Source organism: Argiope bruennichi, chromosome 7 (genome assembly GCF_947563725.1).
Source record: "Argiope bruennichi chromosome 7, qqArgBrue1.1, whole genome shotgun sequence".
NCBI classification, from domain to species: Eukaryota; Metazoa; Arthropoda; class Arachnida; order Araneae; family Araneidae; genus Argiope; species Argiope bruennichi.
Window position 1 is genome coordinate 43,005,162 of NC_079157.1, and position 21,510 is coordinate 43,026,671.

Below are 21,510 nucleotides of genomic sequence, written 5' to 3' on the forward strand. Positions count from 1 at the left end.
ACTACTTATTCATTTAATGAGGTGATTATTTTTTTAATTAATTTAAGAATGTAATAACATTTTCTATTACATTATCTATGTTTATGCATTAATAGTAAATTTTTATTAAAATTGTCACGTATTAAAAAATAATCTTTAATACTATGTTCAGTTTAAAAACTATTTTCTCTTCCATTATAGAAGTTTTATAAAATCCTAATCCTTAAATAATCAAATTTTTATTGTTATCCAGTCAACTTCGAATGAATCATCCAATATTGACTCTGCTTTTTATATTTTTAATTTTTAAACAATAGAATTTGTATTATAATTTTTTTTCAATTTCGAATGAGTTCTGCCTCCATATTTAGACCTTATACCCCTAAATTCGAATTTTTTAATACATTAATTCTTATAGTGTTTTTGTTAGCTTCGAATTGTTCCTGTTCTAGAAGCCACGTTCGAAGAGGCCATGTTCTAGAAGCCATGATCGGATTAGTCGTGTATCAAAAAGAAACAAATAACTTAAAAGTACATAAACAAAAACATATCTTGGACAACTCATCTTATTATAGACTGACTTAATTTTTAAAATAAATTTAACTTCAAATGCAGTGAATATTCCATTTCGGCTTCTCGTGCCAAATTCTGCTTAAAAAAATAAATTGAGTCAGCGGGTAAATACATATAGGATAGTGCAGCAAACAAAAAGTTTCACTTATTTTTTGAAGGAAAAAAAAGTGAAAGATTTTGTTGGAAACTGGAATGTTTTTCGAAGAAGGCTTTTAGGTAGGTTCGAATTTTTTCATTCCCCCTTAAACTCGAAAATGCTTCTTGGCAAACTCAATTTAAACTAAAAAATTTCTGCTGTACCTCGGGGGTGAGAAGCGTTTTCCCAGTTCAATCTATCGCCAATGGAGCGATTTTTCAACCTTTTATTTTATTTCTGAGAGGACCTCACCTTCCCTTTTCCAGGGTTATTACATATGGATGAAGCTCTCCAAACACTTTTCCTGTTGCCGCACAGGTAAAACAAATGGAGCTTTATTTTGTGTGTTTATATTTATATATATATAGATATATATATGTATTCTGGGGTGTGTATGCGCATAAAAATATTTATTTATTTATTTCGCGATAGTTGCGAGTAAAGTAGAAAATTCACTTTTTACTTTAAGGAGAATGCATTATGTCTTTTTTATTTGAACCTTTTTAAATTGAATTTTTATTTAGTTTTGTCAAATTCTTTTTTAAACTTTGTCACGGTTGAGAGTTTGTTTGGAAGATATTACTAAAATGTAAAATAAAAAAAAATCTATATATATTTAGTGCTTCAAAAAATATTGCACAAAAGTCAAAGCGAAATTACATATTATTTTATACAATTCATTCAATGTAGAATTCATTTTGTAAATAATTATTTTTAATTAAAATCCTTAATATAAATATAAGTCATTTCTTGCAGGTTTTCTATCACTATTTAACCCTTAAATGGGTAGGTGAAATTTTAGGACTTAAGTGGGGAAGTGTGGCCTACGAGACCGCATTTTATTTACACTCAAATTAAAGTTTCTAATGAATGTATTAATATGAAATACTGCCAATATATTTTGCAGATATTTTTCTTGATAAATAGATATGTTTTAAAATTTTTGAAAATATATTATCATTGAAAAAAGTAAATGCGTTGGAACGTACATTTTCTTCTCAAATGACATGTTACAATAAATAATATTCTTGAAAAAGCATATTACTTTTTACTTTTTAAATCATATTTATTTTTACTGTATATGAAAGTATATAGAAGACAATATAATGTAACAATCAACAATTATATGAAAAATAAAAAAAATGACAATTGGTAAAACTGGCCCTTTTTTATCGGCTTGTGTGACTTTCATAGCACGGTTTTCTAGGGCATTTTAAACATATAGGTTAAGAACTAGTATAAAAATCAACCTATAAATTCTGTATATATATATCTCTTGGTATTTTAATATATTTTATAAATTTTTCAAAATACATTATCACTAAAAAAATTATTTATGTTTGAACATACGTATCAAAATCAGTTGAATGCGAACTTTCATCGAAAAACTCTTCAGTGCAATTATCCTTATCACTAAAATCACTTTCTGCTTCATTTAAAAGTATCCGTAGCACTGACAAATAATAGGATCAGTAATTTCGGGGCCCAAGTTTTAGCGCCATCTGCTAAGCTTTGTTTATCACTGGTACACTAACAGGGAGATGCGGTCTTGGCGTAAGAAGAAATAACTGAATTATTTTAAAAAGCATCTGCTGAAATCGGTTTAAAAAGTGCACGTATATTGAAGGTCACAAAACAGGAAGCTACAGGGTCAATCCATTCAATTGAGCTAAAAATAGAATAGGGGTCACAGAAAATCCATCGCTAGCGGTCTCACAGACCGCACGTCCCCAGTTAAGGGTTAAACCACAGGATCGGTTTCAACTAAACTTTTTAAAATGATTATTATTTATTAATTGATCAAAATTACTGCCTATATTTTACATTTGTATCACAACTACAGAGAAAGAAGTAAGGTCCTTAAATTATTCTAAAGATTAGAATCCTAGAAATTTTAGAAATATTCAGGAGTATTTATAACTGCTCTTATATTTGATTTAAATCAGGAGAGTGGGAATAATTCTAGAATATTTACGAACATTAATTTATTTTAGTTATTCTTCGGACAGTAGTTAATATTTTAAACTATTTATGAGCAAAATTTTATGTTAGTTAAAATGGTCGGAAAAACTCTAGAATTTTTATGAGCTTTTGGTTAAATTAAACTCTAGAATTTTTATGAGCTTTTGGTTAAATTAAACTCTAGAATTTTTATGAGCTTTTGGTTAAATTAAACTCTAGAATTTTTATGAGCTTTTGGTTAAATTAAACTCTAGAATTTTTATGAGCTTTTGGTTAAATTAAACTCTAGAATTTTTATGAGCTTTTGGTTAAATTAATTGAGAGATTCAGAATATCCCAGAATATTTACGAACACTTTTATTTTGGCTAAAATTCTAGAATGGCTGGGAATTTTCTAGAATGCCTACGAACATTATTTTATTTCGGTTACAGATTTGAACGATTGTAATAAGTTTCATTCAGAATATTCAATAATATTTACGAACACTTTTATTTTGGCTAAAATTCTAGAATGGTTGGGAATTTTCTAGAATACCTACGAACATAATTTTATTTCGGTTACAATCCTAGAACGATTGTAATAAATTTCATTCAGAATATTCCAGAATATTTACGAACACTTTTATTTTGGCTAAAATTCTAGAATGGTTGGGAATTTTCTAGAATACCTACGAACATTATTTTATTTCGGTTACAATCCTAGAACGATTGTAATACATTTCATTCAGAATATTCCAGAATATTTACAAACACTTTTATTTTGGTTAAAATTCTAGAATGGTTGGGGAATTTTCTAGAATACCTACGAACATTATTTTATTTCGGTTACAATCCTAGAACGATTGTAATAAATTTCATTCAGAATATTCCAGAATATTTACAAACACTTTTATTTTGGCTAAAATTCTAGAATGGTTGGGGAATTTTCTAGAATACCTACGAACATTATTTTATTTCGGTTACAATCCTAGAACGATTGTAACAAATTTCATTCAGAATATTCCAGAATATTTACAAACACTTTTATTTTGGCTAAAATTCTAGAATGGTTGGGGAATTTTCTAGAATACCTACGAACATTATTTTATTTCGGCTACAATCCTAGAACGATTGTAATACATTTCATGGAATCTTTGTACGATTAAAGTAAAGAGAAGGCACAAGACTTTATTCGCTAATTCTATCTTTTTTAAAATTTCTATTTAAAAGTAGACATCGTAAATCTTGTTTTTTGTTTTAAAAGATTCCACAAGGATACTTTCGATTTTAAAAAAAATTCGGTATATTTTTTTAGTTTTTATGGAATCCAATTGTTAAGATTATGACAATGTAAGCTTACTAAGCAACTGCTTAGAAAAAAATTCTATAATATACAGCTATTATGAAATAAGACCAAAATGATTTTGCATTTGCGAACAAACATGTTCATAAAATCATTGAAGGGGTTAATACTTATGTAATTATTATATTGTCACGTAAGTTCTTTAGTGTTGAACTCAATGACACACACAAGAAGTAGAGCTAAACCAAGTTATTAACTCAATTCTGAACTGAGAACACAGTGATTGACAGATCTTCTGCTTTTAAACTAGCAGGGAAAGTTCCAGAATACTTTTCTTGAGACAGTAAGAAAAGTTCAGAACACTTGTCTCGTAAACTAAAGAAATATCCAGAATCTTCTGGAACATGAAATAAAGGAAAGCATAAAATCAAGGAGTTAAATACTTACACAGACTGTGAATCGCATTGTCTCTAGCGGGATTCGAACTTACGATCTCTTGATTAAGAAACCAGTGCTATGACTATTCGGCCATTTAGAGCCGACTGCCTCTTTTCAATGTGGCAATATTATGTAAACATACAAAATGAAAAATACATTTTCGCACCAATTGTATCATTTAAAACTCCAGTTTTCTCTTCAAAAAAATATTATATGTATACTTTAACCTTGATTTGAGAGAAATTCCTTCATTTGAAATAATACAACATTTTTTTTCGGTTAACACCTAATGAACAATAAAAAACAAATAAAAATAAAACAAAAGTTAACGTTTGTTGCTCTCGAATTGAACGGCTTAGTTAAGAATCTTAAATTTACTTAAGTCAACCAGTTCAAGCAAGGTATTCGTCGTCAGAGGAATTTCTCTTTACCCGAACCTCTCGCAGCCTTTGTAATTACGAAAGCGGAAGAAAATGAAGAGAAAAGAAGAGGAGGGGTGGGGATAGAGAAAATAGAAAAAGAAAGAAAAAGAGAGAAAGAGCGAAACCCAATTTGCAGGGTGTTTCGTTTTCCTACAACAATCGGAAAACGGCGTATCATGGATGTTTAAATTCTCTCAAATTACTGCTCTCGATTCTCTTATTTTGTCTTTATTTTGGTGCGAGGGACGGTTGGAAAGGTGATTTCGTTCCCTTCCCCTTTTTGGACCATCGTCGAGAGGTCATTTCGTCGGCAATGGTAAGGTTTGGGGGGAACAGTGGTGTAAGTCCCGAAAAAGAAGAGAATTTCGAACAGACTTGAACTTAATTAGGGATCGTGCATTTCTTTTTTTCTTATTTAGTTTTTGTTCTTGCCTGTTTGTTTTCACTTGGAAAGATGTGTGATGTGTTCGTCGTAAATTGGTTTCTGTTTAGGTAAAGGGATACATTGGGATATTGTGCGAAATTGTTATTTCCGTTCCGCTTGTTTATGGTAAAAATGTGAAGATGGATTTTATTCTTGTTATAAAAAGTAAGATAATGCTCAAATAATTTTTATTTCATTTTCATTCATAAAAAGCTGATTTAGAAAAAGGAAATAAAACTTTTGCAAAGTTGCAGAATTCATTTACGATATGATATTCCGTTCGAAGACATTTATTAAAAAATGTTATCTAAAAATATCTTTCAAGTACCAAATAATAGAAATAGCCTTAAAAAGTCACAATTAAAAGGAAAAAGTTTTTGAACATAACGCTTAGCTAAAGCAATTTTAGCAAAAGTTTTAATTTTAAGAAAAACAGCATAGTAAAAATAACAAACGATATATTTAATTTTTATTTCACTTATATACTTCTCAGATTATCTAAAATATAATAGATGACAAGACCAAATTTTTTAACACATAAATAGTGTATAGATACTCAAATTTATCGTTAAAGTTTTTTTTTTTTTTTTTTTTTTTTTTTGCCGAAATCGCTCTATGATTGGATTTGTAAGTGACTGTAAAGCGTGACTAATTGAAACTATCTTAAAACATGCGTCTTTTTATATCAACAAGTTTTGGGCGCATGCATATTGTATAAAATTTTAATATAATATTTATAAGGCATCTCATTTTTCCTAAGGTAATTATATGCAAATATTCATTCTTCAGATTAGGTATTGAATAAATAGGCTTGTTCATTAATGAAATAAATATTGTTTCCATTTCTTTTTTATTGTTCATTTTTCTTTCCATATAAATGGATCGAAATAAATAAATTTTTTCTAAACACGTAAAGAGTTAATATAAATATTTTTAAAATTTTCAATGAATTTTGTAGTAAAAACAGGGAAAATCATTCACTTTCTGGTTTAAAATATTTCTATTTACAGGGTTGTTTTTAATATGTTTTATATCATTAAAACTGTTGTATCTTTAGCGCTATCTTACTTAGATAGCGCTAACTCCTTTGGAATCTAAAGAAATGGGCTTTCAATTTTAAGTCCTAAAATAAAATTCGAATTTTCAAGCCCCCTTAGAATTTAATTAGATAACTTCGCTCGGTAATAATTATTCAAAAGTGAGCCAAGTACTACTCTGAACAATAAATAAATAAATAAAACAAAAAATTACTTATAGAATTTGAGTGATTTTTTTATGGAAGAAAATCCTTTTTGATTTCTTATCTATCAGTATACATTTCGGATGTCTAAGAAATTAGGTTTGAGGATTTTGATTAAACTTCATGCTTTTGAATTGCCTGACTCAGAAATCTCAACTATAAAATTATGTGTGCTATTCTTTGTGCATGATAACTGAAAAATTTAATTACTTAGACGAATTATAATCGTGGTTATCTTTCCAAAATTATTTTCGAATCTTTACAATGCAGAAACTATTTTATTGCTTTAAGTTATGCCAGGAAACTTCCAGGACTTAGAATTGACAACCTTATTCAACTTTTGTTCATTTAAAAAGTATATACGGAAATTGTGATATTTTTGCTAACAATTTCAGAAAATTTTATTATTTTTATTTTTAACTGCACTTTTAAATATAAATTATTATAAAATATTTGTGTAACTATTTAACTCAAAATTATATCTTTTTAAAATTCTATTTCAAAGCATCAGAATCATGAGATATATTTTTAATATTTTATTAAAAAATATTATTAATAAATTTATTAAAAATAAATTTATTGTTAATAATTTATAAATATTATAAATTTATTATTATTATTATTTTATAAAATATAAGAAAAACTTTTGTGAGTTTAGGAAGACACCATCCTATTTCTGATTTTAAATTTTGTTTTTATAATTATTATTTTATTATTATTAAAAATAAATTTATTATTAATAATTTATAAATATTATAAATTTATTATTATTATTATTTTATAAAATATTAGAAAATTTATGTGAGTTTAGGAAGATACCGTCCTATTTCTGATTTTAAATTTTTATTTCAATAATGAAAAATTGCTTCTAAGTATTTAAAAAAATCCATTATTCATTTCAACTTTTAAAGATTCTATATAAAGAAAAAAATTTGATTTTTAAAAAATACTTTGATTTATGATTTTAATTCCTAACTTGATCAATTAAAAGAAATTATCAATTCATTTTAATTTAAAGAATGGATATTTGTTTCATTTTATATAAAATTCAAAACGTTTATAATTTCTCTTGAACGGTTTTTTTTTATATTAAAGCTTTTAAAAGCAGACTGGTATTTTAGATAAGTGAATTATCCAAAAGTAGGTCATGTCCTTATGAATTTTAATAGAATTACAGATTATGGTAATAGATATAACTGACCTTCAAAGTAATAATCTCATTTTTTTAAAACTTAAAAGATAAGGCGAAGTCCTTCAATATTCTTTTATTGGATAAGTTTTTAAACGTTTCAGTCGAGTCATCTTTTTCAAACGCTGTACATTTAAATAAGTTATCACCGAGAAACCTTAACAATACTCGTAGCTCATTAGTAAGTACAGAGTGTGCTTGTTAATATTTGCATATGAATCATAATTATCCTGTTGTCCAAACCAGAAGCCCTGTGGATTAAAAAAAAAGGATTTGCAAAGATAGGGAGAATAATTCTGAGAATGAAATCTTATTTGTGGTAGCATTAAGAGAAGATAATAATTCTTAAACGGATTTAAGCTTTGTCTCTTTTAATCCCTTTGTATTTAGAAGCTTTACAGTAGCGTGCGCCAGTTCGAAGAAATGACGAAGCGATGTATTTACAAGGATGCGATGAGTTTGCAAATTCATGCAATAAAAAAATTATTTTGAACTGAAACTTTAAAGTTTTTTAGTCTTCGTGCAAGCAATAAGTCTGTTTCAAACACTGATTTTAAATGTTTCTTGAAACAGTTTAGCTTAATATTATGCAGTAAAATTATATTATAACAAAATTTCAAGTGGCACAAACTATGCTTTACAAAGTGTACTTATATATTCTGATATTAGCAAAATTTTAATTTTAAATTTAAAACATTCATCCTCTAAAGATGAGACTTCTCGCTTTCAAGTTGTGTTCTAGAATTTGGGTCGCATACCAGATTAAATAATTTGGAAATGCCAATAACCGTTTGCAAAATCTCTTTTTTTTTTTTTTTTTTTGCTTTTTCATATACAAATCGAAAGTACTGTAATCGTAAAACATAGACCGTATATACGGACAAACCATATGTATGCACAGATTATGTGCTTCCACCATAGACCAAATTTACGCATATACTATATGTTTGTACTACAGACTATGCGTTTGAGCACATATTATTTGTTAGACCATAGTGCGCAAAGAGTTTGTATTTGCACCATATACCATATATACACTCAGACTATATTTACGCATAGACATTATATACACAGACTGTATGTTTCCACTACAGACCATATTTATGCATAGACTGTATGTTTGCACCAGACTATATATATATGTATAGACTACGAGTTTGCACCACAGACTATATGTTAGACCTCAGTACCCAAAAAGTTGTAATTACTTCACATACTATAATTATGCCCAGACTGTATGTTTCCAACATAGACCATATTTTCGCACAGACTATATAAATACACAGACTCTATGCTTCCACCATATGCCATATTTACGTACAGATTATATGAATACACGGCCTATATATTTCCACCACAGACCACATTTACGCACAGAGTTTATATTTGCACCGCAGATTATATGTATTCACAGACTATTCTGATGTTTTCTGATGATGATTAGTTTGTGCCAAAAATGTCATTATACCGTTAAAGAGCTCATAATTAAAATGAAAGAAATAGAATTTAAATAGCTGTCAAAGGTCTAGCCTTTTAAAAAAATCTTTCATACGCATGTGAACTAGATGCATAAAAATCTAAAGACAGCCAAAGACTATATGTTTCCACGACATACCATATTTATGCACAGATTATACATTTTACACCACAAATCATAGTACGCACGTTTATATTTGCATTATGACCGTACTTACGCATAGACAATAGGTTTACCACACAAACTACATGCATGCATAGACCTTATAGTCACAGGGACATGGAGAGGTGTCCTGTATGCATAGACTATATGTTTGCATATAGACCATATTACTATATGTTGTTACATATGCACTTGTCATAGACAATTCCCAATGACGAAGTCCGCGATTTAAGCCAAGTTTGTGCTGTAGCTTTTGAGGGTAAGGGCCCCTGAGCCCCCAAGGGAAGAAGTCTGACTTCTAGCTCATGTGAAGATGACACACACACAATCGGTAGCACAATCCGTTTTTACAGGGGGACTCTGTCACTCACCTCACATATAGAACACAGGGGGAAGAGCAACCATGCCCGAACCCGGGATGCCCAGATCACGGGAAAGACGCGCTTCCCGTTGGACATGACGCCGGAACAGTCTATATGTTTGCACCGTACGTATTTTAAGGTTATAATGGATTATGTGTAGACAAAGATTATATGTTTGCACCACAGACCATATACGGATGAAATGTTTGTACCACAGACCATATGTAATTATTAACTGATTAGAGCGTCTCTGTTGTAGTGTCGGTCGAAAAATTTTCCCCTGAATCCTGCTTCCCTACTTATTGCATAATAAAGCAATGAAAGCTGCTTTACAGCAAACTAAAAGGAAAAAGAGATCCTTTAATCTCATAGTTACTGAATTAGGAAAACGAATAATTACTAATATCCGCTACACATGAATATTCTTATTATTTTGAAAAATATTTGGAATTTGAAGACAGAATGAACACTGACAAGATAAAAATAAGATGCTATTAATGATCAAGATTAGATTTTTTTTTGAATTCCCATTAACTTTCACAAGCACTAAGATAATTGTTAGAAATTGTATATTAATCCTAATGTGTGTGTGTGTGTATATATATATATATGAATTCAGGCAAAAATTTCGAAATTAAAGGTGACCTTTAAATTTTCTTCAGAATTTTTTTTAACCTACGGGTGTGGTCCTCTCGAAGCCTTTTTTTTCCCCACAAATTAGTAATAATGCTGCTATTTCCATTCTCATTTGCACAAATTGGGATCTTTTGGAATCTTGGGCATGACCGTGAACTCCGAGAATGCTCAGACTTTTATTTCTCTCAGTCCACAAATTAGAGCACACACACACACACACACACACACACACACACACATATATATATATATATATATATATATATATATATATATATATATATATATATATATATATATATATATACAAAAGTATTAGAATCAAGTTAATAGGAAAAACAAAAATCATTTGATTTTTTTTTTTTGATTTTTGTTTTTCCTATTAACTTGATTCTAATACTTTTGTATCAATTCATCTGTGTTTTAGAAGTAGCTGCAATTGCGCTCTCTAAATACTATGAAGTTCCTTTTTGGTTTTAGTTTAAATAGGTAATAAATTTTAGTTGCGATTGCGAAACTGTTTTGTTGCGTTTTCATTTTAGTTTCGTTTTCAAACTTTTTCTTACTTTAGATTGGTTACTATATATATATATATATATATATATATATATATAATGCATTTTTGGGGGGATGGATTAAAGCTAAGGTTTAACACAGAATTATACATTTTGTAATAAGATATGGAAAATTTCATTTACGTTGCTATATTTGTGAGTAATTGCATTTAAATATATATGAAAATACATATGGCAATCATATATATATCATACTTTGACTAATTTAAATCAAAATATAGGTCAATACTTTGACTAATTTAAATCAAAATATAGGTCAATACTTTGACTAATTTAAATCATAATTTCATCAGAAATTACACTTTAGATATTCAATTTGTTATTGTATTTTACAGTTATTACTTTCACGTCATGATACGGGCTAACTGTAAGTGCATTTCTTTCAAAGTTGGCGGATTTAGTGTTACGATTGCATACCAAATTTCAGTCGTCTAGCACAAAGCATTTTTTATTAATCGTGCTCAGCGGCAAATAAAATTCCCAAAATTTCTTTTCTCGGACTCAAGGAAGTTTGAAATGTTAAGATTCGTCAAATTCTTGAGTTAAAAGTCGTTAGAAATTTCAAAACTTTCTCTTCTTATTATTCATACGCAAGAAAATAAAATTGGTTATTTGTAATTTAAATAATTTATTAGAACTGAAAATTTTAATTCATGAATTGCAATTTCTTTAAATTCTTTATTGAAGAGAGGAAATTTGTGTGTTTTTTTTCAATGCTTCGATAAAAATGCATAATATTGCAATAATATAAATCTTTTCAGAACTGATTATCCAAACTTTCAAAAAACAATATTTAAGAATTATTTTTTAGAAATTTCATTCAAATCATAAAAAAATCACACACAAAAAAATGCATAGGATAAAAAACAAAAAAACAATGATTTCAAATTTAAATTAAAATTTTTTCAGCTTTCCTGAAAGTAAACTTGTAAACTTTCCATTGTCAATTTTGTCTCTTATTAATTTTGCAATGTCAAAAATAAATATTTAAAATAAAGAAAGAATCAACAAATCAAATTTGATCTATTATTTTTTAAACTCTTATTTTTTTATCAAACTGAAAAGGACTGCTGATCATTTATTTATTTTATGCACAAATGAAAAGTTTAAACAGTTCAGAGTTCGATCTTTAATATTGCGTACGTTTGTAATCACAAATTTTTTAGAAAAATAAGTTTTTAATCACGTACTAACTCTCTAAGCTATAAACAAAATTGTACAAAAAAAATAATAATCAAGAATTTTTAATTGTTTCGAACATACTATATTTGCAAAAATCATTTTTCAGTCAATAATCAGTTAAGGTTTAAGTAAAAATCATAAAAAGCGAACCAGTAAATCTATTCTCTACTAAGCCCATTTTTCTTCAAAACCATTCAACTCTCTACAAAAAGAGTGGAGGGGGGGGGGGATGAAAAAGAGACTCTTCTTCATTTGTGCTCCAATTTCAAAGCTGAGAAAACCAACACTTTGACGAAGAAAAAAAAAAATAAACAATGAAAAACTGTTCATTTCCTTTTTCAACCCCCACCCCCTCCCCAACCACTCACAGAGCGTCCTCCCCCTCTATTTTTCTCATTCGTCTTTCGCTAAGCATCAGAGAAAAAGCACACACAAATAAAAAAGAAAGAAAAAAAAAGAAATCTGAAAAAGCGAAAAAATCTGAGAAGTCTCTGTCATTAGCTGGGTCCTTTTTTAATGAGGCCATTAAGAGCGACACGTAGAGCAAACAAAACGTTACTCGCTCCTTTCCGTCACACGGCTAAACCCTACGCATCTACGCGTTTTCTCGCTCCTTTTCCTTCACAGACTTTCTGTCGAAACGGCAGTGTGATATGTTTGTAGAAGGATTTGCGTGCCAGGGTTGCCAGGAGAGGTGACTGTATCGCTAAAGAATCTCGGTTGGCGATCGCCAAAAATTCAAATTTTGAGGTGGGTGATTTAGATCTTAGTATTCATTTACGGACGAGATCTCGTTTGATCCGCTTGCTTGTAGGAAAACGAGATCAATGACTTACAAAATAGAATCAATGGCTTATAGAATATACTAAGCAATATACTTCAATTACTTAAATATTTTGTTTTCACTTTTATCTAATTAGATGAAACTTTGTACTTTGATAATATTATAGTTTCCTAAAAGAATTTATAAAAGACTCGAAGTCTTTGTTATTTCATGTTATTTTTTGCATCAGAACTAAGATGAGTGAGTTTTAATTTTTGAGTTCATTAGTGCGATAACTGGATGTATGCGGTTTTCACAGATAATGGGTTAAAAAGAATATACGATTCAAAGTAAATCAAAAGTTTTTAAATTCGAGATATTGAAAAATCATTACTTAAATAATTAACGTCCATAAATTGAAATTGATTAAGCTATTTTTTATATCTAAAGTTCAATAATATCATAATTAAGGGCATCATTAGCAAAAAGTTAATTGTAACTGTTTTAAAGTCTATTCTTCATGAGTTTCATATATGAGTAAAGTCGAGAATTTACTATCTTGGAGTTTATATACGGGGGCCATTTGATCTGGGGTCTTGGGTTCGAGTCTCGGTTTGGGCATGGGTGTTCTTCCGTTGTTCTATGTGTGAATGTGCCTTTCTGTAAAAAGGGGTTTTGCAAGCGAATGAGTGATGCATAGGTAGCAAAGTCGTACTTTTGGTCCTAGTTGGCACTACTATAAAAACAAGAGACGCTCCCCCACCGGCTTAAATCGCTGTCTTCATAACAGTGGGCTTGTCCATGGCAAGTGACAACAATAACAACAAACAACATACTGAAAGTTATGTACAGTCATGATTATTTTTCGCCACAATACCTTGAAAATTCAGGTATTTGTCTTATATATCTTCAAAAAACGTTGCCGCCAATAATGTGAGATCGGCTTAATGGGGCTTGAAAAAAAGAAACATCTTTTCATAGCTTTTAGGCTTAAATAATTTTTAAATAAGACTAATCAAATTTTTCATTTTGAATGATTAAAACATGCTCTCATTTCTAAAACTCATTTTTTTTTAACTACGTCATAAATTCTACTGATAGTTTTATACTTTTTCTATTTAATCTTTTCTTAGGAATATATAGATGCTGCATCAAAAAGAAATTATTCTTTTTTGAAGAATCCTTCAGTAGAATCAATATATCTCACCTCCATTTTTACGTACATATATTTACTAAGTTGTCTTATTGAACAATTCCATGAATGAAATAAAAATGAGGAAAAAAATTGGCATCCTAATGAAAAATTCCGAAAGATAAAGTGTTTTATTCCGAACGATAAAGTGTTTTTTTCTACCTGTAGTTTAAATTTTTAAGTTCATTTTGTTTTCAAAACCATTTTATTTTAATTTCCTTCATATGATTGCTCATTTACTACTTTAATTAAAATTTTTATTTATGTGTCAGAAAGATTTTAACAAAAGTTTTTTAAACTTTGATTAATTTATATGTTTTATCCTAAATTTTTGTTTACGGTAGGAAAAAAAAAAGAAAATTTTCAAGACATTGTAATTATTTAATAATTAATTGGCATTCCAATTATTAAAATTTATTGCAATTATTTAATAATGCTTATGTACGTTATAATTGTAACAAATATTCACACAACAAAATGTCTCTCAAGTTTGGAAGACATTTTTAAGCAAATTGATTTGTTGTTTATGATTCTAATATCAATTTTAGAAAGAATTGAATATTTCAAAGTTTATAATTTTTATATACAAAAAGACTGTAGAAATGTTAATAGTTTTTTATAAGACACCAGAAGAAACCCAGGTGTCTTATGTTACAAAAAAATTTGGTATTCGCCTCTTATTTTTCCAACCATCAGTATTTATAAGCTCTTTTGATTGTATTATTATTTTGTAAACACATTTTAAGTAATAAGTTTCTGCTATTATTAATTTCGCTCACCTTTTTCACTTAATCGTCTGCTAATAAAGTATAATAATCGTCTGCTTTATAAGCTCTTATGATTGTATTATTATTTTGTAACACATTTTAAATCATAAGTTTCTGCTGTTATTAATTTCGCTCGCCTTTCTCACTTAATCGTCTGCTAATAAATAATATTTTATTTTTTGTTTAATTATCTTTTTCACATAAATTCATTTTAAGTGATAATACAAGAGGAATTTTATCTATATTAAACTAATAGGAAAATTTAATATGAATTAGATTTATATTGAATTAAAAATTTAATAAATACTTTCTTACAATACAGGTTAACCTAAGATAAAGCAGCGATAAAATTAGAAGGCTTACATATTTTTTTCTCTAAAAGAATCGCATGAAAATTTATATCATTGTAATTTGGAAAAAAAAATGTTTAAAATATTTTGAACCAATATGACACATAAAGCAATTAATAATGACAATAAAAAAATAGCATTCTTGAAAGAATCTAAAATTATTTAAAACTACTATGTATAAATCTTTCATTCAATTCAAGAAACAAGGGCTATCTTTATTTACGTTTAATTTATTTATAGGAAGAGCTGCATGTTTAAATGTATTAAAAATTAAAAGTTGACTTTAAAGTATAATAAAAGGTTTCCCCAAAAATCCCATTCCTTTTATCAAAGTTTTTTTCCCTACAGTAGAATGTATATAATTTTCTTGATAATATGGTATTGCAGATGCCAAAATTTAAATCCGACATTTTTTAAACTGAAGCAAAAGAATTTAATGGAATATTATTTATCTTGAACTGTAAATATAATGCGTTTTTTTTTTTTTTTATTGTCGAAATATAAGGTGTAGAACACGAAACATTATGCAGTAAAATATTACAAAAATGGCATGACCAAACATATCGTAATGTTCGAAGAATTTTATTAGTAATTGTCGGGTAGTTTTAAGTCCATTAACAAAACTCTATTTGATTTTTATCCAACAGTGCCACAGTTATTCATGTACAGGACATCAATACAAAACTCAGGTAGAAGGACATGAACTTCGAAACGATTCTAATAAATTTTTAGATGTAATAATAAGTTTGAAATATTTTTATGAGCACACTTCATTAAAATCAAGACATGATGTTGCTATATCTTTTCTTTTTTTTTTTTTTTTTTTTTGTTATTATTTTATCGGCACAGCGACTAATGTTAAGCATATTTAAATAAATCCAAAAACTTCCCATGTGATTATTTTGACATCTGATATTTGCGTATGCGAAGCAGAAATTTTCTTGTTTTTAATCTGGATGAAACAGCTAAATATGAAGTCCATTTGTAAGTAATCTCAGAAACATCTTCAAAAAAAAAAAAAAAAAAAGAACTACTTTGAAGACGAGAGTAATTTTTTTTTTCAAGAAATAATGATCGGTTTTTAGAACCAAGAGAAGGTATATTTCACCTGAAAAAAGAGTTTGTTTCTCTGATTATTCGAAGAAACTTTTACTGAGAAAAGTAAAAAGCAATACAGGCGACAACCTTCTAAGAGCAAGCCGAGAAGCTTAAGTCACGTATATTAGAGAAAGAAACTCGTCTGTAAGTAAAGAAACACTGAAAAAAATTACTCGTCATTTAAAAAAAACCCACTCAGATACGAAAAAAATAAGACGCTCCATTACGTCCAAGAAGCGAGTAAAAAAAAAAATTCAACATTCCCCAAAAATAAACGCAAGGCGAAGTATATCCCCTTTTACATTAAGAAAAAACGCAATAAGAAACTACAGGAAGCTCCTCTTTGCTCAAAAAAAAATGATAGGGACATAGAGCTTAACACATATAGACGTCTCTGTCTTAATACCTCTTTGCGAAGCTCCTAGTCCTAGAGTAATGAGCTGGCTGTAGGACAAGAGTTTGTACTAGCAGTCCTGCCGCAAAAATCCTAGGAATAATTTGTCGTAATGGACAACCACAGCAGTGCTAATCCCCCATAGCTATCGGGAGAGGCAGAACGCTTTCCTTTACCCCCACCGACTACGCCAAAGTCACGTGATGCAACGGTACGTGATTTGAATGCCAATTATTCGGGCGCAAAATACTCGAAAGCTCGCTCGCACCCCCCTCCTCCCGCTAAAATTCAACCCCCCTTTCGAACTTTATCTCGGCCAGTATTAAAGCGCGAGAGCTAATATTTAATCCTCCACCAAAGCGACGGAACCTGATTGGTCCACTACCCACTCGGTTTCTAGACACACAGAGCACTGCTTGGGCTACAAAATGGCGGCGGCACGAAATTAATGTTCGGGATTACGGACGACAGTTTCTACGATTAGGAAGACACGTGACGGTAGTCATGGTTACCGATCAAGGTGAAAGCGTTCAGGGAATAACCGGGAGGTTTTAGTCTCTTCCAACACCTTCCTGCCAAGAATTTGCTCACTATTATAATTCGCGCCAGAATTTTCAGGGGGTGAAACTCCTAGGGGATAGTTAAATTTAAGGCACTCCCTTTGATAAATTTGTACAGTTCCATTCGCCTGATACTTCTTCGGTCTCCGGAGGTAATGACTTTTACGAAGGGGATGGAGAAAGTTAAATATTAGGACTCACAAACGATCTTCCCGTTTGTTATGAAATTTTCAAAAATTATCATAAATTTCTGGCTATGAAAATTTCGGGACCTATCTTGCTACGGGCACGCACGAATCGTAACGATATTCGAAGTACTCGTTATAAAGCAGGCTTTACTGGTGTACAACAAATACAACAATATTATTACAATACAACAAATATTCTTTTAAAACCAGTGATTCTCACTTCAGAATATGTACACTACTTCATTTGAAATTATGTGATATAAAAGTACTAAAAAGTTATCAAAGGTATTAGCTTCAGTAGACAATTATGAAACTCTCTAGTGTTTATCAGAGCATCCCCAATATGCTCCAACAAGATGTGAACCTCCTGTATTCTATTTCCAAATCAGCTCCCCAGCTATGTTATGCTCATAACATATTTTCTACAAGGATATCTGTGATTCTTTAAGAAAGGGAATATTATGCTATTATTTTCTCGCTTTCGCGTTAATTCTGGTACAGAGATTTATTCTTTATAAAAAAAATCCATTTTCCTCCACCATCACCAACTTTTTGAATATATATATATGGTTAAATAGCAATGCAACATACATATATTGGCAGAACTATTTTCGCTTTTGCTGTGCTTCTTTCCTTTCTCCTACATATATGGTAATAAGTACCGAAAGGGATACCTTAAATTCTTCTTTAAATACTAGCCTTTGGTAAAATTCTAAATTCTATTTAGTCCAATCTCTTTGAAAGACTTCAGGAAACTTGGTGGATTAACTATCATCTAGGCAACGCTTCAACAAGGAAACATGTCCATTAGCCTAACGACTAGTGTTAATGTTCGAAGAACATCTCAACAGATGTATTGTAAGGAAGTACTTGGCCAGCTGCAACTTTTGTGCTACATTTGAGTTTAAATATATCTTGTTGAGTTAAACACCTTCTGTTTTAAGTCAATAGAAAGAAAAACTATTAGAGATAGTTTATTGGATATAAATGATTATTCTATCTTTTTAATTATTTTGCTTCAATTTTTTTCTTTCTTTTTCCTTACTCCTTTGTCACTCCTTTTTTCTTACTTTTGTGCTGGCCGGGATAAGGGACCAAGAAGAAAAAAACATATTTTAGAACCAAGATTCATTCACGCTGGCAGAAAATGAAAAATCTATTCATTCGAATTAATTTTATTATTATTATTATTATTATTTAGGGAAAACGACTCCGGATATTGTGTATGCCCCATGCACCATCTATTTCTTGTGCTGACAACCATATGCAACTTCAGATTCTGGTCAAAGGACAATGGTGGTCAAAATAGGTTGAAGAATATTTTTTAAACTTCTTAGTCAAGTTTGACTGCGGAATTTGGAGTTATGCCCTATTCTTAATTAAATGAATTAGCATGTCATACTGTCATGCTATAAAACTTTGGATTCCTTCATTCTTGAATGCTATACTGGAATGGATCTTTTACATGCCATTTAAAAAGTCCATTTGTTTTTTATTTGTGTTTTCAACATTATGAATGAAATGCTATCTAAACTCATATAGCAAATAATACTCATCGCATTATGCCTGCCTTATTTTTTGCATATGCATTACGAAAAAATTTCAAGAAGACACGAGAACTTAAGGAGACTTAAAGGCCCCTTTCTTAATTGATCATTCAACTCTGCTTTTAGATCTGTCTAAAATAGACCAATTATCGGTTCCCGAGATGGCGTCCTTTCATAGGGGTAGCACATCTTCCTCGTGATCTGGGCTTCCCGGGTTCGAATCCCGTTTTGGGCATGGTTGTTTTTTATCTGTGTTCTATCTGTGAGGCGTGTGAATGTGCCCCCCTGTTAAAAGGGGTTATGCAAGCGAATGTGTGAATTTCATCTTCATATGAGCTAGAAGTCAGATTTCTGCCTTCGGGTGCTCAGAGGTCTTTACCCTCAGCAGCTACTGCACCCCCTTTCCGTGGTACGCGGACACGACATCATCATCGGTTCCTAAACATATGGAAAATAAATCAATCAGGAACGTTGAATCATACTGGTCAACACTTTCAATCCCAAATAAAAATCCTGATCTGAAACTATCCTAAAGTATTTAATCTAAAATTATTCTCGTACCCATAATTTTAATATTAAAATTATATACTAGAATTCACTTATCTAGTTTATTCTAAATCTCTAAATATTATCTCATTTACATAAGCACGAGCAGACATATCAACAAACAATCACCTCATTGACTTTTAGTGAAAAATTTGGAACAAGTCGCAACTCTAGTTATAATACCACATGCGAAATTTCAACTATCTAGTTAGGTGCAGTTTTTACAGATAAGATCGACCAAAGAGGATTCTATCTTACAGGTAGATCTAAAACACGAAGATTGACTGAAATCTTGATGTTGGAATTTTCAACAATTATATTACTTGCTCTTTCTACATCATATAATATTGTCAAAACATTTTTTTTTTTTGCAAGGAACAAAATTGTTAAAAGTTATTGTGAAATATCAATTTGTAATTTTACTTCAGTATTTCTTCCCATGGTATCACGAGGTATCAGAAGAAAAAAAAATATCCTCATTTAATAGATAAACAAAGAAAACAAAATCTGAAGAAGAGCAGGACAAATCAAATAAAAGAAAAATCAAAAGAAAATCAAATAAAAAAACTGTAGATGGCGTTAGCGACTCATATTCCGCACTGTTGCCAAAATCTAAGTGACACACATTTATCTGTTTTCCGAGCCTCCCTTTTTACGAATGATACGATAGCGAAGGGTGCTCATGTCACTTCAGTTCGCGGGGTGGGGGATGCACCGATTTATGATGCGGCGAGAACAGAGTTGATAAGCTCCCCGCTGTCAGCCCCCCTCCCGGCTATTTGGCTCCATCTATCTGGCTTATTCGCCGACCATTGGCCATAAAATTGCTCCTCAAACATTTTTCCCGCCTTCCGGATTTTTATCTCGGAGAAGGTTTGCCATATTTGGCGATGAAGTGATGATTTTAAAAAATGAGTTATGCAAATGAGCGCTTTGAGATTGTACTTGTTTGAAATAAAACCTATAAGGATAAAAAAAAAAAAAAAAAGATTATTTTTTTAGAAAGAATTAGAAAGTTTTTTTCACCTAATTTAAATTGTTTTAATTATTTAAAATCTGATAAGAATGATATTAACTAATAATTGTTATCTTTTCTTGAAATAATTGCAATTAATGTTTATCTCCTGATTAATTTAAAATTGGCGTCTAAGCTATTGTTTAGAAAGTAAATTGAAGTCGGTTTAAAAAAATTGCGAAAATAAGAAGAAAATTCACTAACATTAAGTAAAAAAAAAAAAAAGTGTGCACAAAATTAAATTCACAATCATATTGTGTAATATGAACTTATTTTCAGGCAAAATTAAATGTTTTCAATAACTGACTGAGTTCTACAAATGCAAATTAACTAAATAAACTATTATTCCATTAAATTATACACTAAAATTATCTCTTCGACCCAAATATTTCACAGTGGATCAAATAATTATATTTTCAGACTTCAGTTTTTTTCTCACATTTCCAATCAAATTCGAAAGCAAATCTTTCTAAATACTTTTAAATCTTTTTTTCTTTTCTTTCCAAAACGTTGTCATTTTATTTTACAAGAGAATATTCTTTTTATTTTTTTGAAAGAAGTATTTTTTTAAAAAAATATTAATTACTTACAATCAAAATCTTTTATTATGGGAACAATTCATTATCAGATCCTCTTTCTTTCTCTTCAGAAGAAAACTTTATTTTTCCCATATTCCACACTGTAATAAAAATATATAATAATATTTAATATATAAAATGACAAAAATTTTTTAAATATTATCATACCCATTTAACCCAAATATAAATAATTTTCTTATGTTTAGAAATTTTTAAATGCGCATGAATTACTGAATAAAATTCAGATTAATTAACAAGTTATATAAAATATTTATTATAATATGATGAACTATGAATTAAGTAGATGTATTTAAGTTTTTATCATAAATAGTATCATTAAAAGATAACAGCTTGAATGTGCGTTATTGTCGATAATGTACCATCACAATCAGACTGGAAAAATGAAGTTTTTTTTTTTCTTTTTTGCAATGCAAATAAATAGATATTTTTTATCTGTGACAGGGAAAATATTT

At 29.6% G+C, this 21,510-nt stretch overlaps 1 long non-coding RNA gene across 3 annotated transcripts in view; it reads right to left on the reverse strand.

Moving 5' to 3' along the window:
• LOC129976673 (uncharacterized) overlaps window positions 1–21,510 on the reverse strand; it is a 372,556-nt gene that overhangs the window by 114,641 nt on the left and 236,405 nt on the right. For all 3 annotated transcript variants that reach the window (XR_008785164.1, XR_008785163.1, XR_008785165.1), the window contains one exon: window positions 21,050–21,138. This is a non-coding gene — a long non-coding RNA (uncharacterized LOC129976673). The remainder of the gene's footprint in view (window positions 1–21,049; window positions 21,139–21,510) is intronic.